This window comes from Ranitomeya imitator, chromosome 6 (genome assembly GCF_032444005.1).
Source record: "Ranitomeya imitator isolate aRanImi1 chromosome 6, aRanImi1.pri, whole genome shotgun sequence".
NCBI classification, from domain to species: Eukaryota; Metazoa; Chordata; class Amphibia; order Anura; family Dendrobatidae; genus Ranitomeya; species Ranitomeya imitator.
The window spans coordinates 294,713,867-294,732,659 of NC_091287.1; the positions used below are offsets into that span (position 1 = coordinate 294,713,867).

The window sequence follows — 18,793 nt, forward strand, 5'->3', positions numbered from 1 at the left end:
CTTCAAATTCCACTGGACAGTTAATCATAGGTTGGCTGTCTACCTTCTACACCTACGAAGACATAGGGGGCAACATTGGGAGAGGGGCGTCTCTAGGGTCCCGGAAGACCTCCAAGCCTTCCCGTCATACGGGTGGCGTCCTAGTCCTAACATATCTGGGGGACGTTAGAAACTAGCAACATCTGGAACCAAAGAACGAGCGAGAGAAAGGAAGCTGTAGAGAACGAACGAGAGCAGCAGTTGTGAGGACTATTCCGAATGCTCAGCAGGGTAGGACTACAACACACAGGCGCTATTGGTAGGCAACGATTTCCATCTGCAAGGGAAACTCTGGATGCGCCCATCGGACCGGCCGGTCTCTGATAGCCCGGTTGAACGTGCTCTGGACTGAGTATATTGAAGGCTTCAGTAAAAAGGTAAAGAGACTGCAACCTTGTGTCCTCGTTATTGCCTGCACCTCACACCATCACCCTCCACTCTACTGGGAAGCCCTGGGGACCTACTTCACCTATGGGAAGGTACACCATCCAGCTGCCATTCCATCACCCAGCGGACCCCACAGCAGCGTCGGTCACCCTGACCGAACACCACAGGTGGCGTCACGAACCCCTGACAGATTGTACTACCAGCTTCATTGGACACCCCTTAGCAGGGTCACGACCGGGTCCAGCCACCGTGACAACCGCAGAACCGAAGGAGAAGGGACCGGTACCGAGTGACTTGTGGCCCTGTGTCTGGGGGGGGGCTCCAACTTGGCGTCACGAACAGGATCGTACTTAAGCCTGAGAAGCAGGTCATGTGTGCCTTGGAACTGTGATTGGAACGTGTTGGACTGTGATTTATTGCAAAGACTGTGTGTTGCTATCTGCCAAAAGATTCCCGCCAAAACCGCCACCATTGCCGCGCCACGAGGAGCGCAGGAGAAGAAGGAGGGCGTGCCATGGGAGGAGACTATCAAAGTGGCGCCAGAAGTGCTGACCGCTCCCTCCGACTACTGTTGCGGGAGGACGACTTGCCCCAAAGCAGAGGAGAACCGCCCCCTGATTTGCAGTGGCGGGAACCAAGACGGGAAGGAGCTCGACCCTCCGGAAATGGAGGAGCAGCGTGTGGGTGCCATCGCAGACCCCGGAGTGGGGATGATGACCAGCGGGTACCCGAACGACGAAGGAGTGATCCTGGCCTGTCCCCCTCAGCCGGAGGTGGACCCGTACTCAAATCTACCGCAGCTGGAGGATTCGGGCTTCTTGGAGCCGCGGGCGGAGGAGCCGAGTCAGCCTATTCCGAGTGTGGAGCCAGCCAATGTGAAGCGATGGAGGTCGGAACTGTCACCGAGAACCGCTTCGGAAGAACCGCAGTCCGGGCCGCAGCTGACTCCAGCGTCCTTATCAGCGGAACCGATCGGCATCGGTGGAACCACATCAGACGGAGGTATGGAAAACGCCCCTGCCCACCTGACCGATCCAGTTCCCGTGACCGCTCCCCGTCCTGACGGTAATCGATTCCCTGCTCCCGAGCTGGTGGCTATGGTTCCCGGTACTATGGAGAAGTTGGTGCCTCCACTACCGACGACTATGGGGATACCACTGTGTGTAAGCGACGACGGGATGATCTTCCAATGGGATAACCCGAGGATGGGGCCAGACGGGACCAGGCAGGAGGGCCTCAGCATTGCTGCGCTCACTTGGGAACAGTATAAACAATGCCTGATATTACACTGGAAAGACCGACAAGAGACAGAACAAAGTGACCCACCAAAAGTAACAGAACCAAAGACAGAACGCAGAAAAGGAAGTCCGGTAAGGCGGGGAACTGTGCTAGCCTTTCACCCGAAGAGGGGTTGGGGCTATATACAGGAAGCGGGGCTACCGACAGAAATCTTCTTTACTAGCTACAACGTGAAAACCTCACGCCGTGATAGATGGGATAATCAACTGCTGTACCAAGGGTGTTTTGGACCTGGTGGTTAGGAGCACCCGGAACGACCTGATGGTTAAACTAACACAGGACAAGCTCTGGGAAGTGGGAGCTCTGCTGACCGCAACCCCTAATCCTATCACACACACTAGAAATAGCTGTGGAGCGTACCTAACTCTGCCTAGACGCCTCTTCACAGCCTAAGAGCTAACTAGCCCTAGAGATAGAAAATAAAGCCTACCTTGCCTCAGAGAAATTCCCCAAAGGAAAAGGCAGCCCCCCGCCTCTATTGACGGTGAGTTAAGATGAAAGTCACAAACACAGAAATGAAACAGGTTTCAGCAAAGGAGGCCAGACTTACTAAACAGACTGAGGATAGGAAAGGTATCTTTGCGGTCAGCACAAAAACTACAAAAAGACCACGCAGAGTATGCAAAAAGACCCCCGCACCGACTCACGGTGCGGAGGTGCCACTCGGCATCCCAGAGCTTCCAGCTAGCAAGGCAAAATCATGATAGCAAGCTGGACAAGAAAACAATGAACAAATAATTAACTAGCAGGGACTTAGCTTCTGCTGGAGTAGACAGGTCACCAGAAAGATCCAAGAGCGAACTGAACCAGTACAAGAACATTGACAGCTGGCATGGAGTAACGATCTGAGTGGAGTTAAATAGAGCAGCCAGCCAAAGAATAAACTAAGTCACCTGTGGAAGGAACCTCAGAACCAGCAGCTCCACTCACAGCCACCAGAGGGAGTCCATGGACAGAACTCGCCGAAGTACCATTCATGACCACAGGAGGGAGTTCGATAACAGAATTCACAAGACAAGGGGACCAGGTGACATACACCTGCCATCGGAGTGCGCAAGGGTGGTGCGCTCGGAATGTCTACCGATGCGAGCCGGTAGTGGCGCCACCTGCTGTCCTGACTACGACTAACCCGGACTTGACGAATTCCACCCCTGTGATCACAGTGTGCATTATCGCCGCTACTGAACTTGCAACCAAAGCTGACATTCGGATCCAGACACCGAGAGACCTGTCCGCATCTGAGGGACGAACCCATGACACTGACACCGCATCAGGCGAGAACACGGAACCAGAGCTGTCATGGCCGGGAAGTGCTCGTTACCGATGGATGCCTTGCAACCTATTATAGAAATAAACCTCAAAGAACCGAAAAATGTATATAGTTAACTGTTTCCTGCTGTTGCTGCTACTTTAAACCCGTTCAGGGTTAACTCTTAGGGATCCCTTTGTTTACCCGGGATCCCTATTGTCTTCCATTCCTTTTCTACTTTTGTACAAGTTCATCATTGTTTAAAGACTGCCGGATCATGGACGGTGAATGATTCAGAACTGCCTTGTAAATAGTTTGCATCTTCTTAAAGGTGCTTCCTACTGGTTTTATAAGTCGAAGAAGACTTTGCGAAGACTTGATGCAGAAGGACTTGCTGATTGCGAACTTGTTGCCGAAAGAGAGTCTGCACCAGAGACTGGGGTCCCTCTTAAAGGGAATGTTTGATGATTGTTTAATTGAGACGTTAATAATGTTGAAGAACTTAGATAGTTAATAATGTTGGTAAAGATAGAGGACAGGAAAGCTTGAAGTGAACCCGTAGGGGTTAGAGAGAGGGTCCTCTTGAGAAACGTAGAAAGATGGTTGGTACAATGACAGTAGGCCTAGCCAAGGAGCTAGGCGGTCCTGCATTGGGGAAGTTAGAATGGGAAGAAACGAGTTATGTAGCATTTTATAGTAGGCCTTTAGTGGGTTCAGCGAACACGCCCTTAAAGGAAAAGTTAACTTATTGTTCAAAAGTTTGCACTTAGTAGAATACCCGGCTGGGTACTGAGAGTTGTTTATAGTCAAAAATGTTATTTAAAAATATTTTTCTTGTTATTGTTTGCAACGTTTAAGTGTCCTTACCTCCCATAAAGGGAAGCACCTTTTCTAATTACTTGTTCTTAGCATTCAAAAATTTTTGTATGTCTTGCACTGTATTATATTGTTGTTCTTCTTTCCCAGTCCAGGAGTACTGGATTTAACCGGGGGGGGGAGTGCAGCGCCCCAGAGACCTGGTCGTTGCAGTATAGCGCTCTGCCATTAAGGGGAGCAGCGGTACGTCTGATGGCACTAAAGAGTTCTCCTGACCAGGTATCACTAGAACACATTACACTTCACACTCCGGCCACTAGGGGAAGAAAAAGGCTTTAATTATTGGGCCACTCCTCACACTGGTAAAACTAGGGGCTGGGGAGGAAGTTAGTGAGAAGCTGACTGGGTTGGAACCAGGCAACATCCCGTGGCAGGGGGTGTTGCGGGGAGAAGACACAGGGGGGTCCCTGTCAGGCGTGGGAACCTGGCAGGTGCCTAGCGAACTGAACAGAACGTAACAGAACCACGCCTGCACACCTTGCGGTAGTATCCTAAGAAAGAGACAAGAAGGGAAGAATATTGTGGAACAGTATAAACGAGATCAGCACAAAGGAGAGCCAGTAAGAGTCGTGCCGAGAGAGGAAGGCAACATCTTACTGAGGCGCGTAGTCGGTGGCTGGATCACCGTAGGAGTAACTGACTTCAGGCCTTACTTCAAATTCCGCTGGACAGTTAATCATAGGTTGGCTGTCTACCTTCTACACCTACGAAGACATAGGGGGCAACATTGGGAGAGGGGCGTCTCTAGGGTCCCGGAAGACCTCCAAGCCTTCCTGTCATACGGGTGGCGTCCTAGTCCTAACATATCTGGGGGACGTTAGAAACTAGCAACATCTGGAACCAAAAAACGAGAGAGAGAAAGGAAGCTGTAGAGAATGAACGAGAGCAGCAGTTATGAGGACTATTCCGAATGCTTAGCAGGGTAGGACTACAACACACAGGCGCTATTGGTAGGCAACGATTTCCATCTGCAAGGGAAACTCTGGATGTGCCCATCGGACCGGCCGGTCTCTGATAGCCCGGTTGAACGTGCTCTGGACTGAGTATATTGAAGGCTTCAGTAAAAAGGTAAAGAGACTGCAACCTTGTGTCCTCGTTATTGCCTGCACCTCACACCATCACCCTCCACTCTACTGGGAAGCCCTGGGGACATACTTCACCTATGGGAAGGTACACCATCCAGCTGCCATTCCATCACCCCGGCGGACCCCACAGCAGCGTCGGTCACCCTGACCGAACACCACAGGTGGCGTCACGAACCCCTGACTGATTGTACTACCAGCTTCATTGGACACCCCTTAGCAGAGTCACGACCGGGTCCAGCCACCGTGACAACCGCAGAACCGAAGGAGAAGGGACCGGTATCGAGTGACTTGTGGCCCTGTGTCTGGGGGGGCGCTCCAGATCCATTGTGCCTAACATACATTGTCACCACCAAGCTCACCAAAATTTCCATTTTCAATTTTGCATATTCTTTGGCATCCTGCAGTGCTAAATCATAGTAGTCCTTTTGTGGCTCCCCCGTTAAGTATGGTGCCAGGACTTCCACCCACTGCACTGAAGGGAGTTTTCTCCCCATCATTGACCCTTTAAAAATGGTTAAAAACACCTCTATATGATCACCCGGGATCATTTTTTGCAAGGCTCTGCTCACCACCTTATGATAGAAAAATCATTAGCTGACCTTGGAGTTGGAGCTGCAACCGTGCCACAAACCGCCTCTGTGAGTAATTCAATTTGCTGCTGCTATTGTCAGTGCTGTTGCTGGCGATGCTGGTGCTTTTTCTGTATTTGTTGCAGGAGTTGCTGCTGCAGTTGCTGGAGCTGTTGCTGCTGCTGGAGCTGTTACATAAACAGCTTACTTGTCCCCTATTGTTCCATCTGTTGCTGCAGTAGCTGTTGTTGCTGCTGCTGCTGCTGCTGGTGCTCCTGCTGAGCTTGCACCAGGTGTATAATTAGGTCCTCAATGCTGTCTGATGTTACTCTCTGGCTTGTATTTGCCTTCACCCATGACATGTAGTACTTCTGTAGCAGTCACACATGTTCCATGAGAATGCCACCCGTACTTCTATCACCAAAAGTAATAATGCTACTCACTTTGGAGCAATGTGAGGTATCACAGGAACCGTTTCTATTTAAAAGTCCGGCTGGTTTATTGCAGACCTCATAAACCACATCACATAAAACTCAAATACAGCCTTTGTCCAGCTCTAAGTACTACATACACCATTTTGTTTAGGGACCACCTCACATTTGAAGTCAGTTTGAGGGGTCTATATGGCTGAAAATACCCAAAAGTGACACCATTCTAAAAACTGCACCCCTCAAGGTACTCAAAACCACATTCAAGAAGTTTATTAACCCTTCAGGTACTTCACAGCAGCAGAAGCAACATGGAAGGAAAAAATGAACACTTCACTTTTTAGTCACAAAAATTATTTTTTAGCAACAATTTTTTATTTTTCCAATGGTAAAAGGAGAAACTGAACCACAAAAGTTGTTGTCCAATTTGTCCTGAGTAAGCTGATACCTCATATGTGGGGGTAAACCACTGTTTGGGCGCACGGCAGGGCTTGGAAGGGAAGGAGCGCCATTTGACTTTTTGAATGAAAAATTGGCTCCACTCTTTAGCGACACCATGTCACGTTTGGAGAGCCCCAGTGTGCCTAAAAATTGGAGCTCCCCCACAAGTGACCCCATTTTGGAAACTAGACGCCCCAAGGAACTTATCTAGATGCATAGTGAGCACTTTGAACCCCCAGGTGCTTCACAAATTGCTCCGTAAAAATGAAAAAGTACTTTTTTTTCACAAAACAATTCTTTTAGCCTCAATTTTTTCATTTTCACATGGGCAACAGGATAAAATGGATCCTAAAATTTGTTGGGCAATTTCTCCTGAGTACACCGATACCTCACATGTGGGGGTAAACCACTGTTTGGGCACATGGTAAGGCTCGGAATGGAAGGAGCGCCATTTGACTTTTTGAATGAAAAATTATCTCCATCGTTAGCAGACACCATGTCGCGTTTGGAGAGCCCCTATGTGCCTAAACATTGGAGCTCCCCCACAAGTGACCCCATTTTGGAAACTAGACCCCCCAAGGAACTTATCTAGATGCCTAGTGAGCACTTTAAACCCTCAGGTGCTTCACAAATTGATCTGTAAAAATGAAAAAGTACTTTTTTTTCACAAAAAAATTCTTTTCACCTCAATTTTTTCATTTTCACATGGGCAATAGGATAAAATGGATCCTAAAATTTGTTGGGCAATTTCTCCCAAGTACGCCGATACCTCATATGTGGGGGTAAACCACTGTTTGGGCACACGGCAGGGCTCGGAAGGGAAGGTGCGCCATTTGACTTTTTGAATGGAAAATTAGCTCCAATTGTTAGCGGACACCATGTCGCGTTTGGAGAGCCCCTGTGTGCCTAAACATTGGAGCTCCCCCACAAGTGACCCCATTTTGGAAACTAGACCCCCCAAGGAACGTATCTAGATGCATATTGAGCACTTTAAACCCCCAAGTGCTTCACAGAAGTTTATAACGCAGAGCCAAGAAAATAAAAAATAATTTTTCTTTCCTCAAAAATGATTTTTTAGCCTGGAATTTCCTATTTTGCCAACGGTAATAGGAGAAATTAGACCACAAATGTTGTTGTCCAGTTTGTCCTGAGTACGCTGATACCCCATATGTGGGGGTAAACCACTGTTTGGGCGCACGGCAGAGCTCGGAAGGGAAGGCACGTCATTTGGCTTTTTAAATGGAAAATTAGCTCCAATCATTAGCGGACACCATGTCACGTTTGGAGAGCCCCTGTGTGCCTAAACGTTGGAGATCCCCCACAAATGACCCAATTTTTGAAACTAGACCCCCAAAGGAACTAATCTAGATGTGTGGTGAGGACTTTGAACCCCCAAGTGCTTCACAGAAGTTTATAACGCAGAGCCATGAAAATTAAAAAAAAAATGTATTTTCTCAAAAATGATCTTTTAGCCTGCAATTTTTTATTTTCCCAAGGGTATCAGAGAAATTTGACCCCTAAAGTTGTTGTCCAGTTTCTCCTGAGTATGGTGATACCCCATATGTGGGGATAAACCACTGTTTGGGCACATGCCGGGGCTCGGAAGTGAAGTAGTGACGTTTTGAAATGCAGACTTTGATGGAATGCTCTGCGGGCGTCACGTTGCGTTTGCAGAGCCCCTGATGTGGCTAAACAGTAGAAACCCCCCACAAGTAACCCCATTTTGGAAACTAGACCCCAAAAGGAACTTATCTAGATGTGTGGTGAGCACTTTGAACACCCAAGTGCTTCACAGAAGTTTATAATGCAGAGCCGTGAAAATAATAAATACGTTTTCTTTCCTCAAAAATAATTATTTAGCCCAGAATTTTTTATTTTCCCAAGGGTTACAGGAGAAATTAGACCCCAAAAGTTGTTGTCCAGTTTCTCCTGAGTATGCTGATATCCCATGTGTGGGGGTAAACCACTGTTTGGGCACACGTCGGGGCTCAGAAGGGAAGTAGTGACTTTTGAAATTGAGACTTTGATGGAATGGTCTGCGGGCGTCACGTTGCGTTTGCAGAGCCCCTGGTGTGCCTAAACAGTAGAAACCCCCCACAAGTGACCCCATTTTAGAAACTAGACCCCCCAAGGAACTTATCTAGATATGTGTTGAGCACTTTGAACCCCCAAGTGCTTCACAGACGTTTACAACGCAGAGCCGTGAAAATAAAAAATCATTTTTCTTTCCTCAAAAATGATGTTTTAGCAAGCATTTTTTTAATTTCACAAGGGTAACAGGAGAAATTGGACCCCAGTAATTGTTGCGCAGTTTGTCCTGAGTACACTGATACCCTATATGTGGGGGTAAACCATTGTTTGGGCGCACGTCGGGGCTCGGAAGTGAGGGAGCACCATTTGACTTTTTGAATACAAGATTGGCTGGAATCAATGGTGGCGCCATGTTGCGTTTGGAGACCCCTGATGTGCCTAAACAGTGGAAACCCCTCAATTCTACCTCCAACACTAACCCCCCCACACCCCTAACCCTAATCCCAACTGTAGCCATAACCCTAATCACAACCCTAACCACAACCCTAATTCCAACCCTAACCCTAAGGCTATGTGCCCACGTTGCGGATTCGTGTGAGATTTTTCAGCATCATTTTTGAAAAATCCGCGGGTAAAAGGCACGTTTTACCTGCGGATTTACCGCGGATTTCCAGTGTTTTTTGTGCGGATTTCACCTGCGGATTCCTGTTGAGGAACAGGTGTAAAACGCTGCGGAATCCGCACAAAGAATTGACATGCTGCGGAAAATACAACGCAGCGTTTCCGCGCTGTATTTTCCGCACCATGGGCACAGCGAATTTGGTTTTCCGTAGGTTTACTTGGTATTGTAAACCTGATGGAACTCTGCTGCGAATCCGCAGCGGCCAATCCGCTGCGAATCCGCAGCGGCCAATCCGCTGCGGATCCGCAGCCAAATCCGCACCGTGTGCACATAGCCTAATTCTAAAGGTATGTGCACACGCTGCAGAAAATGCTGGGGATCCGCAGCAGTTTCCCATGAGTTTACAGTTCAATGTAAACCTATGGGAAACAAAAATTGCTGTACACATGCTGCGGAAAAACTGCACGGAAACGCAGGGGTTTACATTCTGCAGCATGTCACTTCTTTCTGCGGATTCCGCAGCGGTTTTACAACTGCTCCAATAGAAAATCGCAGTTGTAAAACCGCAGTGAAACGCGCAGAAAAACCGCGGTAAATCCGCCATAAATCCGCAGCAGTTTAAATCCGCAGAGGAACAGAATACGTGTGCACATACCGAAACCCTAACCCTAACCCTATTCTAACCTCAGTGGAAAAAAAAAATTCTTTATTTTTTTATTGTCCCTACCTATGGGGGTGACAAAGGGGGGGGGTCATTTATTATTTTTTTTATTTTGATCACTGTGATTATATCTCAGTGATCAAAATGCACTTTGGAATGAATCTGCCGGCCGGCAGATTCGGCGGGCGCACTGCGCATGCGCCCGCCATTTTGGAAGATGGCGGCGCCCAGGGAGAAGACGGACGGACCCCGGCAGGATCGGTAAGTATGATGGGGGGGGGAGCACGGGGGGATCGGAGCATGGGGGGGTGGATCGGAGCGCGGGGGGGTGGAGCGGAGCACAGGGGGGTGGAACGGAGCACGGGTGGGGTGGATCGGAGCACGGGGGGTGGATCGGAGCACGGGGGGTGGATCGGAGTGCAGGGGGGTTGGATCGGAGCATGAGGGGGTGATTGGAGCATGGGGGGGGCGGACAAGAGCACGGGGGGAGCGGAGCACAGGACGGAGCGATGCATAGCACTGATCGGAGGACTGGGGGGGCGATCGGTGGGGTGGGGGCACATTAGTGTTTCCAGCCATGGCCGATGGTATTGCAGCATCGGCCATGGCTGGATTGTAATATTTCACCAGTTTTAATAGGTGAAATATTACAAATCGCTCTGATTGGCAGTTTCACTTTCAACAGCCAATCAGAGCGATCGTAGCCACGGGGGGGTGAAGCCACCCCCCCTGGGCTAAACTACCACTCCCCCTGTCCCTGCAGATCGGGTGAAGCCACCCCCCCTGGGCTAAACTACCACTCCCCCTGTCCCTGCAGATCGGGAGAAATTGGAGTTAACCCTTTCACCGGATCTGCAGAGACGCGATCTTTCCATGACGCCACATAGGCGTCATGGGTCGGATTGGCACCGACTTTCATGACGCCTACGTGGCGTCATGGGTCGGGAAGGGGTTACATTAACAAATACTTACCTCCTATACATTCTCTTTAAGCAATCGGGTAGGTACCCTTCCCTTATCCCCCTTTTTTCCTTATACCTTAATCCCTGGCACTTCCACAATCCTGCATTATGAGGATGTTCTTGCTATTTTATTTATCATTTTCCTTTGTTTTTTTCCATGCTGATAATAGACTGACGAAGGTCTGTGAAGGACCAAAACGTTTTGTCATATTGAACAGACTGCATTAAATCACTTCTGGATTCTGAAATTAAGTTGAGTGCCAAGTTTTATTTCTATCAACATAATTTCTATCCACTCCTCATGTGTTAGGCTGCTTTCACGCTTCAGGTTTTTGGCGTTAGGCTCAATCTGGCAATTAAAAAAAAAAACAGATCCGGCGAATGATGCCGCCAGATCTGTTTTTTTCTCATAGACTTGTATTAGCGCCGGATTGCGCCAGATGGCCTCACGTTTCGTCCATCTTTCGAGGGCAAAAAATGTTTATCCGGAGTCTGTAAAAAAGTTACGTTTTTTGTCTGCGGCGAAAAAACGGACAGTAACCAGATCTCCACTTTGCACTGATGAGGAGCAGTACCCCGAAACACAGTGTCTGCAAATTGAGATTCTGGTTTGGCTTTTATCCTAAGTCACGTGACAAGGCTCGGTAAAGGGTCGATATTGACTGTTAGGATTGCTACTTCCAATAGGTGGCACTAGATTTCCCAGAGGAGCATTTCTGCTTGAAGTCTCCTCATCTCGACATGCTTAACATGTCACTCTCTGCAAGGAGAAATTATAGTTCTTGGATCCCGTGTTTCATTTATTAAATTATAAGGTTAAATACTTTGGGTAAAACAAGGTACAATACTTTGGGTAAAACAGGTACAATACTTTGGTTAAAACCAAACCAGGAACAATACTTTGGGTAAAACCCAACCAGGCGCAATACTTTGGGTACAACATGAAAAAAAGTTTAGATAAAACCCAACCAGGTCCAGTACTTTGGGTAACAAGGGTCAAGACTAATTTTTCAAACTATCTCATCCTGCCAGTGTACTCTTCCTTGAGGTGAAATAAAGTATTCAGCAAATTTGTCCCTCATTCTGGAACTTCTATAAGTAATGTTCTGATAATCATGCTAGGTGGTGTCTTCAAAGTGGTTATCAATGGAAATCTGTTCCTTGCATATAACAAAATTGTGCAGAACCACACAAGCTATAACCACCTCTTCAACAGTGTCAGTCTTCAGTTTGATAGCGGTCAAAAGAACTCGTCATTTGGCTGTTAGAATCCCAAAAGCGCACTCCACCATACTTCGTGCTTGTGTGAGGCAGTAATTAAAAACTCTTTTAGTTGGCGTCAATCCGCTACTTGAGTATGGCTTCAGCAGGTGTTCCAAGAGTTGGAACGCTTCATCTCCAACACATACAAAAGGCATTGGTGGCCCCGAGATTCAGGCAGCGGTCTTGGGGGTGGAAATTGGAAGGTATTTCCATAGAGATGACGCCCCATTGCAGACACTTTAAAAACTTGCGAATCATTGGAGCGTCCATAGGCCCCAATATCGACCGCTACAAACTTGTGATGGCCATGAGCACAATGGAGAAATATCTATGACATATTAATGGCTGTAAAGCTGTAAACAAAAAGAAACTTGTAAATAACTCATGAGTTCTCAATAAGTGTGATGTGTCACATGACCCTCTTCCCATTGGAAAAAATAAAGTTGGATTCAAAATGGCCGACTTCAAATGGTCACCACCCATCTTGAAAAGTTTTCTCCCTCCCATATAGTAATGTGCCACAAACAGGAAGTTGATATCACCAACCATGCCCATTTTATTTAGGTGTATCCATATACATGGCCCACCCTGTACAGGGTGAGTGCTATCATACACTGTGAGGACTACTGGGGAGTTCATTGTACTGTGTATAGAGGGAGCTGTGGGCCCATCATACTCTATTTAGGGGAGCTGTAGGCTCATCATATTATATATAGGGACGCTGTGGGCAGATTATCATACTACTGTATAGAGGAGCTGTGGGCATTATACTATTATACTGCGTATAGAGAAGCTCTGGGATCATTGTACTGTTTATAAGGGACATACTTTGCATAGGGTAGCTGTACGTGGGGACTATGGGGACATGATTAAATAAGCACTTCCATTGAAGTTTTTATCCTCTTAATACATTGCAGTCGTCATATTATTTAGCACTGTGTACTTACAATTTCTCAATTTGTCTTTCTACCCAGTTAATTCTTCTTCTTTCTCTGCTTTATGTAGAAACAGGAAAGCTCTATTTCCTGCATAAGTCAGCCCCTATTTCAACTACTGACCCAGCCACTTCTCTCCCCTTGACAGGGACTTTTGCAGTGATGATTCATGCAGAGAAATGAGACCTCCTGATTCTACACAGAGCTTAGAAGTGTGCATCTAGTCAGTTTTTAATCACGTGATGTCATAGACCTAATGGAAAAGAGAAGAATTAGCTGGGTAGAAAGGCAAAATGAGCAATTGTAAGTACATGGTGCTCTATAATGTGATGACTGCAATATATTAAGAGGATAAACATTTTGATGGGAAGAGGGCTTCTTCTGGGAGTGCACTTAGGTCATTATCACTTTCTAAGGGAAAAATTTGGCACTGTTTTCTAGGCCATTTGCACAGGACTTTAATATTTTCTAGGGGGCAATTTTACTATCACACAGGATGCATTATTACTTTGTAAGGGGCACAGTGGTGGATGTTAGTATGTGTGACACTGTTTTTGTTCCAAACAGCAGGTTCAGCAATAGGAACATATACAACAGCAGCGGCTCAGTATTGGGGTATCGGCAGGATGAGGAGATTGTGCTGGTTGGGAATAGATGGGGATGGTTATGGAAATGGGAAAAGTCAAATATGTCTTTGTTGCAATCTCTGCAGACGAGTCTTGGCTGGAAGAAGATGTCATGACAGTCAGATGGAAAAGATGGGAAAATTAACAACTCCATAAATAATAATGTCAGCTGTGAGTCACTATCTGTAACTGTACTGTAATCTCTTACATGTTGCAGGACTGGTGTCTACCACTATATGGTCACTATATGATGGTAATATCAGTGTTGGTCTTTGTATATTTTTTTTTAAGCAACAGCAGGGTCATCTGCTGAGGTTCGCCTACATCCACTATTATGGTGTGCCACCGTAGTTGTAATCAGGGTTATCTGGATAGGGACCCACTCAGCTGTTTGCCCCATACCACCTACCCCTTGCCCCTGAGCTAAACCCCTAGCTTTGCCTCTGATTCCTAGAAAATAATATCCAGCCACACAAGTGTATTTAACGGTATTAATAAGCAAATCTTGTAGATTTTACATTTCACCACTAGATGGCAGTATTGGCTTAAGTTTTGAGTAAGAAGCAGTCTGAGAGATTACCATTCAAGTGTTCTCACAAAATCAATGTGTGATTTACATAAATGGCAGTCATACATCGTACGTTTTTAGCATTGAATCCCAGTTATTGACAACGTAATGTCTATGGGGCCTTGCTGACATACTGGACTCTGATTCAACTATTTTCACTTTTACTGCCAAGATAAAGTCATTTTACAGAAACACTATGGTTGGTTCATCAGAGCTGCTTCCTAACGCTTTCCAAATGGCAGAATCATCCTAAAAGAATTAAACCCTGCATGGCCAACTTAACTATTTCAGCTCCAAAATGTTTCTAGGTCTCAAGGCAACAAACTGCCAGGACATTATTTCATATTGCATCATATCATTGGTGACAAAATCAGTATTATATATAGATCATTGCTAATAATAATCCGAGAGCCATCAGATCACTTTTAGATCTTACGTGCATATTGTTTCCAGCTGTTTTTATGACCCGCTGTTACGCACGTCGTACTGGAACCACTGTGCCACAGTCCGAGGAGAGCGTGGAGTGGTGTAACTAAGTGAGCACCTGACTCTTTGCTACAGCCCCTGATGGTGGGGTTAGGCTTGGCTACAGGTGCACGCCATGTTCTACTCCAGGACGGACTCACGGAGCCATGGCAGCTGACCCCCGAGGGGAACAGGGAAGCAGGACCGGCCAGTAACTGGTTAGCGGGATGGTACGGTCCAAGCCGGACTGGAACAGGAACGTGGAACGGCCACTATATGGGATCACAGATGCAGGTTCTCGGGTGCAAGTTCAGACTGGGTAGATAAGCGGCACAGGTATAGGTCAAACGGATCAGGATCAGGTACAGGCAGGACAGATTAGTAGGGTGGAGTGGGACAGGAACAGAGAGGGTGGATCGAATCAAGAGCATGGGGACCTTACAACTAACTAGCGGGAACACATAGACTAAGTTGTTAAGGTACCTCCCAATAGGGGATGGTGCCTTATATGCAAGACTTCCAGCTATTGGCTGGGGACATCTTTAGCAGTGTGCGCTGGCCCTTTAAGAGTAAGGGAGCTTGTGCTTGTGCATCCTAAGCCCACTTCCAGGAGACATGCATGTTGCACGCAGGTCCTGGGAGCAGACAGACGTCGAGGGAGCAAGGATGGGTAAGTACACATGCCGACGTCCCTGCAAAAGAGGGGGAGAGGACACGAGCCGGGGCGCCAGCGGTGTCCTAACACCACCTATATAAAGATAGAGAACAAGGGTCATGACATATGTCTTCCCATTTTACATTGGGCTTACCCATTCCATCCAAGAGTACATAGGTAACATAAGAAGTTAATTGTGTGTTCTAACACATATTTGCCCTACTTTTCTTTATGCAACAATTACAAATTCTTTACGTAAGTAAAGAATTTAAGCTTTTGAGAGGACCCAGTATACCAGGGGTATATATACCAGAGTATAACTGGTTAATATTGACATATAATTGAAATCTGTGACACTATGTTGAAGTCCAATCTGTCTCATTAAAAAAAATCTAGACAGGGTATTAAAGAATAGAAAATTCACCCTTTAAATATCCTCCAAGAATAACACATTTATGTTGACCATCTCAAAAAAACTTGTGCTACTTACTTACTAATTAGCTGACTTCCTAATTTATGTTTTTGGTGTAAAGTCTATTTAAGAAAGTGTGAATCTAAAACGAAGTGTCCGTGTATGATTGGGCAAGTCACGTCTCTGAAATGGATGGTTTGTGTTGTGTAATGATATACTCATAGATAAAGATTCTGCTTCATAGACAATGAAACAATTAAAAAGCCGCACATCTAGACAAAGCAAACATCTGAGTCACTTGGCTGAAATTCATGAAGAGGGTTGGCTAACCTGAGAGTTCTTCTTGCACCCTTCTTCTTCGCAGCTCTGCCTGGAATCCATCGCCTCTTCATTCTCATTCTTTTGAAGCTTTGAAAGCATAAAGTTATTTATATTTCTACAAACCGATTCCGGAATTCTTTTCTCGGCATTTTGTGAGAAAACATAATTGTTACTCCATTGAAGTGCACTGGAGCAGAACATCCTATCAGCTACTACAAAGTGTTACACGTCCGAGTCAGCCAGTGCTGAAAATCCTGCTAACTGTACATCCAGGCTGATTCATATCTAAGGAGGCTTCAGAACTACTGCCGACTCCAGGAAGCAGTCAGAGGCGCATTTTACTTTTCCAATGACATAAGTTACAGATAGTGATTGGTTGCTATTGCGCATCATGTACACATCCATATTATATAGGAAAATAGTAAAGTCTTCCTAAGATGTAGTCAGTTATATGGGAGAAAGACCTTCACATCATTTTGTGAACCAATCAATGCATCAAAATTTACAAAAATGTTTTGTGTCTACAGCAACAATGCATTGCAGTTAGATCCTTCCGTAATTTCATCTACCTCCTGCAAAGATTTCTATCCCCTAATCCCTTCTAAATTTGGCTGTATTGTATTGGAGATGTATTAAAGTAGTATTCCCATCCACAATATCCTGTAATAGGTGTAATCTTAGCAAAAAAAACTCCTGTTGGAAATGTAGTATAGTTCTTCTGATTAGCTATGTCACTTACCACATGTGCAGGGCATTGTAGTAGCTTTGATATCCATGGTTATGACCAGTAACAACTAACTAACTGTCACAATATGAGCGGATGTGTCAGAGGCTTCAGACCGTCGCACTGCATCTGTCTGCAGAAGGCCTCAGTAGTTTGCTTTGCCAACTAGAGGACACCTCCCCCAACTCTGATGGTGTCACGTGAATCTGGGTGTCTATAACTGACAATTTTCTGTTGGGAATTGCAGGTGTTATTTTCTATTTGCACTTCTTTGTTGAGGCTTGGAGCTGCAGCCGTCGGCAAGCGTCTTCTTTGGAGTTTGGAGGACATTGGTGTTTCTCTCTGAGTCTAATCAAGCTAAGTGTGCCCTTGTTTTGTGTATCCCAGCTGTCTTTAGCAGTAGTGGGGATTGACTAGCACTCATCCTTTCCTTCCCACTGCAGTGCTTATCGCCAGGGTCAGGCAGGGATTAGATATCCTACTCAGCGATAGGTGCGGAACCTATATAGGGACGATAGGACAGCAGATAATACAGTGATAACTCTCTGAGTACAGATAATGTAGTGAATGTAACCTGCAGTCCTATGTAGCATCACAGATAATACATTGTTAACTCTATGAGTACAGATAATGTAGTGAATATAACCTGCAGTCCTATGTAACACCACAGATAATACAGTGATGACTCTATGAGTACAGATAATGTAGTGACTGTAACCTGCAGTCCTATGTAACGCCATGACTTCCCGTTTACTATGATCAGTCACTACAGACTGCTGCTGATTGGCTGAATGTGCTGTAACAGTAAAGACACAAGACCTCGGTTTTCTGCAAGAACTGCAGGCAGTCAATCAGATTAACCTTCGTTTCTACTGCTGTGGGACGTGCAGCAATACCGGCTACAGATTCAGGACAATACACTAATGATCCTAAGTGATCAGCGACATTCATGGAACATACCCTTTAAGAGTGCATATTGCTATCACCCTTTAGATTTGAGTTATATAATATTTTTCAGCAACATTAACCCATATCATGTTTTGCTAAATAATAAAAATAGTTTAGCAAATACTATGAAGTGACGTATCTCATAAAATAGACAGAAATGCTCCTGTTATACACGCATTGTATAGCACGAGTACAAAAGATTTTTGCAGAGTATCTCTCAGCATATCAAGTATTGTGCTTGACACTTTGACAGTCTTTCTTTCTTTTCATGCCATCAGTCACTTATTTCCATACCATCAATGCCTGACCCGCCCAAGGGTCACATCACCTCGACGTAACCTGTTCACTTTGTTTTGAGAAGACCTTTTCTCAAATGATGTGAAATATGATCTGTTGGTCCACCACCTGTCACTGCGCGCATGGAGAGGCAGGGTACTCGGCACGCTAATATCACACCAAAGCAGTACGTTCTGCACGGCCTTGTGGGTGATAGGAGTAAGGATTTGCCGCTTGAATCAAGATTTAGGGAACAATTCATCATTTTTTAATTACTTTTTTCATGGCTTGTGGCATTCATTGATGTTTTGGGCTAAATTCTTAAAAATGACACAATTGGTTTATGAATAAATGAAAAATGTTCTGTATTTTAAATCCTCTTTTCTACTTTTTAGCACAAAAAAAAATTGCAAGTTCCGCCAGAGTTGTAGACATAATCACTCCAGGAGCAAATTAAGTACATATACGTCCAAAAAATTGTGACTTTTTTAAGTCACAATTGTTGAATGAGCCCAAAGCAAAACGAAACCCCAAGAACTCTCATAACTGCAAACATAAAAACATAGGTGACTGAGAATACACAAATTAAAGAGAACTTATTATGTCACAAATTCTATTAACAAGAAAATATAGATCTAGTAAATAGTTAATCTGTTGGTTTATAGGGTTACAATGCTGCCCGACATCCTCCACTTACTGAAAGTGCAACTACAGGGAGAAAATGAACTTTCTTCCTCCTGGGAGCCACTGACTTTAGGTGATGGAGGTGAGTGCGGAGCAGCTGCAGTCCTCTCTCAAGTCATTGGGAGCCACAGCTGTAAGCACGCCACGACACTGTGATTGATAGCTCGCTGTGCAGAGCATCGGTGCAGAACATGCTGTCAATCAAAGTGCCAGGGAATAAGGCGGAAACAATAAATAGGTGAAAAACACCAAAATGATTTAAAAAAA

At 45.7% G+C, this 18,793-nt stretch overlaps 1 long non-coding RNA gene across 2 annotated transcripts in view; it reads right to left on the reverse strand.

The window, feature by feature from the left end:
- The window catches only part of LOC138641377 (uncharacterized), a 56,891-nt gene extending 39,998 nt beyond the window's left edge, over nucleotides 1-16,893 (reverse strand). For both annotated transcript variants that reach the window (XR_011313803.1, XR_011313802.1), the window contains exons 1-2: nucleotides 16,634-16,893; nucleotides 15,904-15,981 (exon numbers count right to left, since the gene is read on the reverse strand). This is a non-coding gene — a long non-coding RNA (uncharacterized lncRNA). The remainder of the gene's footprint in view (nucleotides 1-15,903; nucleotides 15,982-16,633) is intronic.
- Nucleotides 16,894-18,793: the final 1,900 nt, after the last annotated feature.